Source organism: Euprymna scolopes, chromosome 42 (genome assembly GCF_053919585.1).
Source record: "Euprymna scolopes isolate OS-2025 chromosome 42, ASM5391958v1, whole genome shotgun sequence".
Lineage (NCBI taxonomy): Eukaryota > Metazoa > Mollusca > Cephalopoda > Sepiida > Sepiolidae > Euprymna > Euprymna scolopes.
The window spans coordinates 1,323,248-1,330,772 of NC_136523.1; the positions used below are offsets into that span (position 1 = coordinate 1,323,248).

Below are 7,525 nucleotides of genomic sequence, written 5' to 3' on the forward strand. Positions count from 1 at the left end.
ATAATTGATATAATTGATATAATTTATATAATTTATATAATTGATATAATTTATATAATTTATATAATTGATATAATTGATATAATTTATATAATTTATATAATTGATATAATTTATATAATTTATATAATTGATATAATTGATATAATTGATATAATTTATATAATTGATATAATTGATATAATTTATATAAATTATATAATTTATATAATTGATATAATTTATATAATTTATATAATTGAGCAGCGAAGTTTGATTACGATTTTTTACCCCTATAACCCATATCCCTTAAACTGACTCTGACTTCTTCAATATGCGATATTGAATGAATCCGCCTTGTTTTACAAGAATTCTAAAATATTCTCGAAACATTCTATATTTTTCCTATTACTGTAAACTTCCATTTTAAACATTTTTTTTTTTTTTTTTTTTTACAAAGGCATCACCACATTATCAAGGCCAAGAGGCCACTCAAGGATAAGGGTTAAAGAGTGTACAGTAGAAATTGGACAATATAGTAATCATTAGTAATGAAAATTTGGTAAATTTGATAACATATGGAACGGCTCATCAAGAACTTATTTACGTTAGACTTGAAGACAACCATATTGTAGTCAGCCGGAAAGCAGGAAAACGGAAGACAATTCCACAGGCGTGCAGTTCTAAGAAAGAAGCTTTGTTCATGGAATCTACGTTTAGGTTTAGACACAGATAAAGAGTGGGGGGAATTATTGATAGTGTTTACAGCTAGACGAGTGTTTCTTATGAAAGTTTGGCGAGGGGGGACCATAGATTGAAGCTCAGTCGAACACTTTCCATGAAAATAACGATACATCAGAGACAAACTCGCAACATCTCTTCTGTGAGATAGAGGTTGCAAGGAAGAGAAAAGGACATCTCCTACGAGGCTACGAAGTCTATTTTGAACTCTATCAAGGCAAATATCTCTTTTTTGTGAATGTATGCCTTCTAATATACTAATAATAATAATAAGTTCACGTTGGCACACTGGTTTTCACCAGATCACCGAAGTTAAACAACGTTGAGCCTGGCCAGTACCAGATGGGTGACCATTTGGAAAGGCGAGGCGCTGTATGTACTGTGAGGGAAAATACCAATTTGAGAAACTGGTGCGTTCTATCCTTCTCTTGAGGGTTGATGGGACTCTCTTAATCCTGTCTAGTGATGGCGTCACGATAAAAAAAACCCTTGATAACCCTGGCGAAGCATCAAGTATTCAGCTACCGACAAGATTTGAATTACACTACAAACTCGTGTAGTGAGTTCAATCTCGGCTATGGCTGCGCTGGATGGATACCTTTTGAACTCATTATTATGTGTGTTTTTATCGGATAACATTTCTCTTATTTTTAAGTATAAACATAAAATCCTTTTTCACTGAAAATATTTCTTTAAAATCGGTTTTCACTTTAAAATCGGCTCATCACCAAAATATCTCGCCCAAATTGGAATCCCTAAAAGAAAACATTTCCATAAGTTTATCACAACGAGATACGTTTGTAACCTTTGGTTGATAAATGTTGAGTTTATGGAACTGATAATTTTATTGAAAAGACGATATGCAGTAGCTCAAAAATTGCATTATTTTTTTTAAAGGTTATGACATGCTGAATACATTAACGTTAAATCAATTTAGTAGGAAATAAGAAAAAGATGTAAATAGAAAATAGGTTAAAGCGAAATATATAAAAATGTGAATGGAAAGTAGGTCAAGCGAAAGACGTCTTTTAAACTCACTAAAAGATCTTTCTTCTTTTCGTCTGACCTATTTTCTATTCCCAATTTTTATATCAACCACCGACCTCCCCGTCCAAATTCATATATGCCAATAAAACTCGCCGACAGTTGACAAATCAAAATAAGCAAGGAATACAACATATAACTTTTACCAAACAATCGGTTTTACTAAATATGACGACTAAATTCATGTAAGACTAATTGCTGCTGCTGCTGATGATGATGATGATGACACACGTTTTATCATAGCAATATGTTTTTTTAATTATTGTTTTGAAGCATTTGATTTTGTTAAACAAAGGGAAAACGTGAGATTTCCTAACATGATAATTGTATAGGAAAGACGATATAAAAACTGTATTGTATTCTAATGACGAGTAGTTCTAGCGAAGAACATTTGCTCATGGAAGTTCAGTTTTGTTTTAGGTAGACAGAGGAAGGAAATAATTTTTTGGAGTGGTCGTAGCTAGACGAGTTTTGTTGTGAATGTTTGACAATCATAGATTGGAGCCTATTTGACACCATGAAAATAACGACAGAGTGGAGAAAGAGTAGCAACGTCTCTTCTGTGAGAATGCAATCAAAGAAAGGATTGGCACGATGCAAAGAATCGTACCGATGAAAACAGGTGAAAAATTCAAGAAAAATCCTGTTGACTAATCCGAAATAAACTGGAACAGAGAAAGACTTTAAACAAAAATATAAGAACAGAATAAAAATTACAGGACACCAAAAGAATCGAAACTACCAGAGATGAGGTGATTCTGGCCAGAGAACAATTCAGTTGTTGCTTGCTGAAGATGGCAAAATGCTGAAAGAAAGCATAAATGACGCACATTAAACAGAGATAAAAGATAGTGGATGTATTAATATTATTATATTGGATGATAATCTAGAAAAATACTTTGCAAAATTAATTGCATTTTGCGATTTGATTAAAAGTCCAACCTCAAAATCTGAATTTGTCAGCTTCCGAATCCTTTAATGTCAGAAACAGACGACTCACTGAATTGTTCAGATTAAAGTGATATCTAAAATGAGAAAATATGTTACATGTTGGCGGCAATAATATTAAAAAAGATGAAGAATGAAGCTGTTTGCATGCAGTCTGCCAAAATAAAATGCTTGTTGATTGGTTATGGCAAATCGTCTTGACCAATCAGATATGCCCTTTTCAGAACAGAAAGAATGTATATTTCTTTGGACAAGAAGATTTTAAGGAGAAAGTGATTCATCTTCGATTTTTGCTTTCATGTTATACACGTCAAATAACATCCACAAATAGAACGTGAATGCCTATGCCTAGATATCATTTGAACGCCTACTAGACATCATACTCAGCTGCCTATATTCTGTATATTTGTAATTTGTATAGGGAGTTGTCAGAAATCCTAACATGAGGATATTTCTCATTAGAAGTAAACCCTGACCAAATATTCAAAGAAATGGTGTGCTTTTCTGAATTTTTGAGATGAATTTTTGAGTTATTTGTATTATTATTCATCGAACTACTGTTCTCATCTTGAGTGTGATTTTCACGTTTCAGTCGATAAAACCTCCGATCTTCTTCAGGTGTATCTTGTAAAACTCGGGATTGTTTCTGTTGAACTCAAGAATTTGGACGGAATTTCGAGTGGAACCCTTTATTTACATCACGGAGGTAGCGTGCTCTTGTTTCGTCAGCCATGACTGGATAGAGGTCCTAAGTGATTCGCAAATGTATATTTCGGTTGCCCACACTGAGGATTGAACCTTCAACCTTCAGGAAAATACCATTTTTACAATTGATTTTTCCCAGTACTCTAACCACTGCGCCACGGGTCCTTGTAGTACGAATTTTAGGAGCCTTAAACCTATTTTTATTTCTAGTTGTAAATATCGCTATTTATTACTAATTATTACTATATATATATATATATATATATATATATATATATATATATATATATATATATATATATACTTATTACTTGTATATATTATTGTTTTTTTTTTACTTATTACTTTCCATCATTCACCAATAAGAGCCATTGTCAACAAAGGTAAACGTTAGCTAACTCCCTCTGAGGAATCAGTGCTAAACAAAGGTCTCAACTTCGCCACAACCATAAAGCACACTCCATACTTAGATATGATAGCTCCAATAGAGGAAGCAGCCTTGAATAAACCCAAAGCACAACGAGATGAACTAAGGTTGAAAGTGAGACAAGCACTCGAGAATTCAAAGCCTCCAAAACCGAGCCTTTCAAAGGAAAAAGTATTGGCTATCAAGTCCCTATGCAGTGACAGTGATATTATAATACTACTAGCAGACAAAGGCAATGGATAAAGCAGAATATTCCAAGAAATTGGCAGATTTAATAGAATCTGGTGGCTACTGTAAAATGAAAATCCAATCCTGAAAACGGAAAGGAAGCTGTCACAGATCCTCAGTAAGAATAAAGACCTTATACAACCAGCAAAATACAGACAGCTAGTACAACATTATAGCAAGCTACCACACCTATACAGCCTTTTAAAAATTCACAAGGACGGTATTCCATTAAGACCCATTGTTAGTGCCCGAGGTTCAGCATGCCATCCATCGAGCCGATTCCTGGTAAATGTAATCAACCCAATCATTGGCAAATCTTCATCATACGTCAAGAATTCAGCTTCCTGGAAATAATAAACAATGCTCCCATTCATTTCAACCAGATGGTGAGCCTAGATGTAGTGAGTCTGTTCACGAAAGTACCCACTGATGAGACTCTGACAGTGGTACAGGATAAGCTGACATCGGATGCCTGATTGAAAGAACGCACTTGCATCCAATTGACAATATAATGGAGATGTTGATATTTTCGTGATGGAACCTGATATATATCGGCAGGAAGAAGGTTTGGCGATGGGATCAACATTGTCCCCGATACTGGCCAATGCATACGTGGAATAATTTGAGGAAATAGCATTAGGATCACTAGAAAAGCGGGAAATTTGTTAAACGGTAATTTATTTTTATAAAAGCAAGGAATTGTTTTTTTTTTAACTCACTACTTTTTGACAAGTAACAACTGCTTCAGGACATTCTCGTTTCGAAAGTGTTATAATATTATCAAACTGATGCTTTGTAATCGTTAAAAAAATAACACAGCTAGATATTTTGTCTGTCCCTAAATCAGATTTTCAGTTTTGAGAAGAATAATCCTATGCCTTTAAAAGTCTGTCACCATCCATAATAGTGGGAATCAAGATCGAAGAAGCAAATAAATCAGACGCAATAAAATTTTAACAAAATAAAATTTACAAGCTCAAATTTCCCGCTTTTCTAGCGACCACCCTGTAGAATTGTCCGCAAGGACCCGTGGCGCAGTGGTTAGAGTCCTGGGAAAAATCAGTTGTGAAAAGTGATATTCTCCTGAAGGTTGAAGGTTCAATCCTCAGTGTGGGCGACCGAAAAATATATTTGTGAATTATTTAGGACCTCTATCCAGTCATGGCTGATGGAACAAGAACACGCTGCCCCCGTGACGTAAAGAAAGGGTTCCACTCGAAATTCCGTTGAAATTTCCGAGTTTGACAAGATACACCTGAAGAAGGTCGGAGGTTACATCAACCGAAACGTTGTGAAAAATCACACTGAAGATGAGAACAGTAGTCCGATGAATAATAATACAAATGGAGTGCTGAAACCATTTAGCACGTTCAGCCTCTATAATGGAGAGCAGCTTAAAACAAAGAATAAATGAGGATCTGATGCATGAAAATATGAATAAAAACAAAAGCAAATACTGAGGCTGGCACCGAGGATAGAAATAAGCCCGCAACCCATTTATACATCATGCGGGAAGAGGCAAACAATAGTGTAATCCTTCCTATCTCTGTCATAACCAGTGTTGCTAATTTAGCGGTTTTTCCACTAGATCTGGAGATTTCTTTTGCAGTCAATTTTGTTTTTTTTAAGAAAATCTGAAGATATTTGCCACCACACACATGCAATTTGAAATTAAATAAATAAAGAAAAGTGCTATTATTCAGCAATATTCAATATTTAGGTACGCCATTATTGTGATGTTTAATTTGTAATATATTTCAATTTAACTTTTATTATAAACACTGTTTGAGTCTATGATTTGTTTCTCACAAAACAAAGTATACCCTCCCCGAAAAACAGATAAAAGTAGCTGATAAAAATTTTCAGCCTTGTAGGGAGCCAACCGCTTCAATATAATTTTAAAAAACATAGTGAGAAAACACGGAATATTTTGTATATTCATAATATCTTATGTAGGGTAGGAAGTTGAAATAATGTATTTTTCGGCACTTCTACACGATTGGGACGAGATTTTGTAGTTGATAAATGGAGTTTTCAGATAAAAAACAAGGTCGATAGCCATTAGTCGTGTGCTCTCGTGTAATGAATGAATGCGTGAATGTAGGATTGACATGAAATTCTTAAAGATAAACTAAAATGACCGACAAATGGGCTGAAATGACTTAAATAAATAAAAAGTAAATGATTTAGAATGACTTAAATGAACTTAAGGATGATTTGAATGACCTTACGAATGACTTGAATGTTTAAAAAATAACTGAGATCCTTCAAAAACAACTTGAATGATCTGGAGAATGACTTGAATGGCTTTGTGACTGACTGGTTGTAAAGTGGGTGATCATTTTACATTAAATTAATAGAGAAAAGTGATCCCCCACTTTATATCACAAAGTTACAAACATAACTACAGCATGTAGTAAAAACAGATACTACACTTTGATCTTGGCCAAAAGGCCAAGAAAATGGTATTTATTTGCTCCCCCACCGAGCAAATTAGGCACAAGGCCGATTTTTAATGTGAGGAGTGAAGAGGAAATGGAGACCAACTCCCTGGGGAGCAGTGGAGCTGGACAGTGACAACTGGTATGAAGGGCCGTCCCCACATTGTCCAAGGTCCCACATGTGGGGTCGCCCCCACATACGGTCCCCGCCTGCAGCATCTGCCGGAACAGACACCACACCTCGATCTTGGCCCAAAACGCCAAGAAAAGCTTAAAAAGCTAAGAACAGCATCTGTTAAGAACAGACCTTTGATCTTAACCAAAAAGGCCAAGCACAAAAGTGTTACGGACAGACCGACGGACCGACGGAGTGACTTATAGAGTCGCTTGCACGCGACTAATAATGGTTTCAACTGATTTTTTTGTCAATTCTAATAAGTTACAATGGTTGCTTCCAAATTATGCAGTCGGAATTACCTGAATATTACTGAATTATTAAAAAGAAAAAAAAAACAATTTTAATTGTGTTAGCAGGTGAAAAATTGCCCCAACTTTTTTTTAAAGCAAAACGGAAAAATTACCTCATTTTTTAACTTTCCTGTGTTTTACGATCATTTTCATCAAATTCTCTTTTATGTCCTATAATAAGTAATTTTCCACCTTATCGATTTTCGTAATGTTTGGATATAACCGTCTTAAAAATACAAGGAATACATAGATACCATTGTTTTCATGTAAAATTCAGTAAAACGATATCCGAAATTTTGTCCCAATAGTGTAAAAGCGCCTGTTTTTCTTCTTTGAAGATTTCTACTTTCGAATTAGTGGTTTTTGAAAATTGTACACGGCAAAAGTTAAAAATCTAGCGATTTTCTGGAGATTCATTTCCCCTGATCTAGCAGGTTTTTTAAAATCTCAGTTGGCAACACTGGTCATGATGGATACCGACCATGGTCAGGCATTGCGCCTTGGAAGAGGTTCTAGCCCCCTATCTCCATCATTTTCAGGAACA

The 7,525-nt window shown here is 34.8% G+C and overlaps 1 pseudogene; it reads right to left on the reverse strand.

Annotated features, from left to right (window-relative positions):
• Positions 1-6,401: 6,401 nt before the first annotated feature.
• On the reverse strand, positions 6,402-6,538 carry LOC145267290 (U2 spliceosomal RNA; annotated as a pseudogene).
• Between the last annotated feature and the right edge of the window lie 987 nt (positions 6,539-7,525).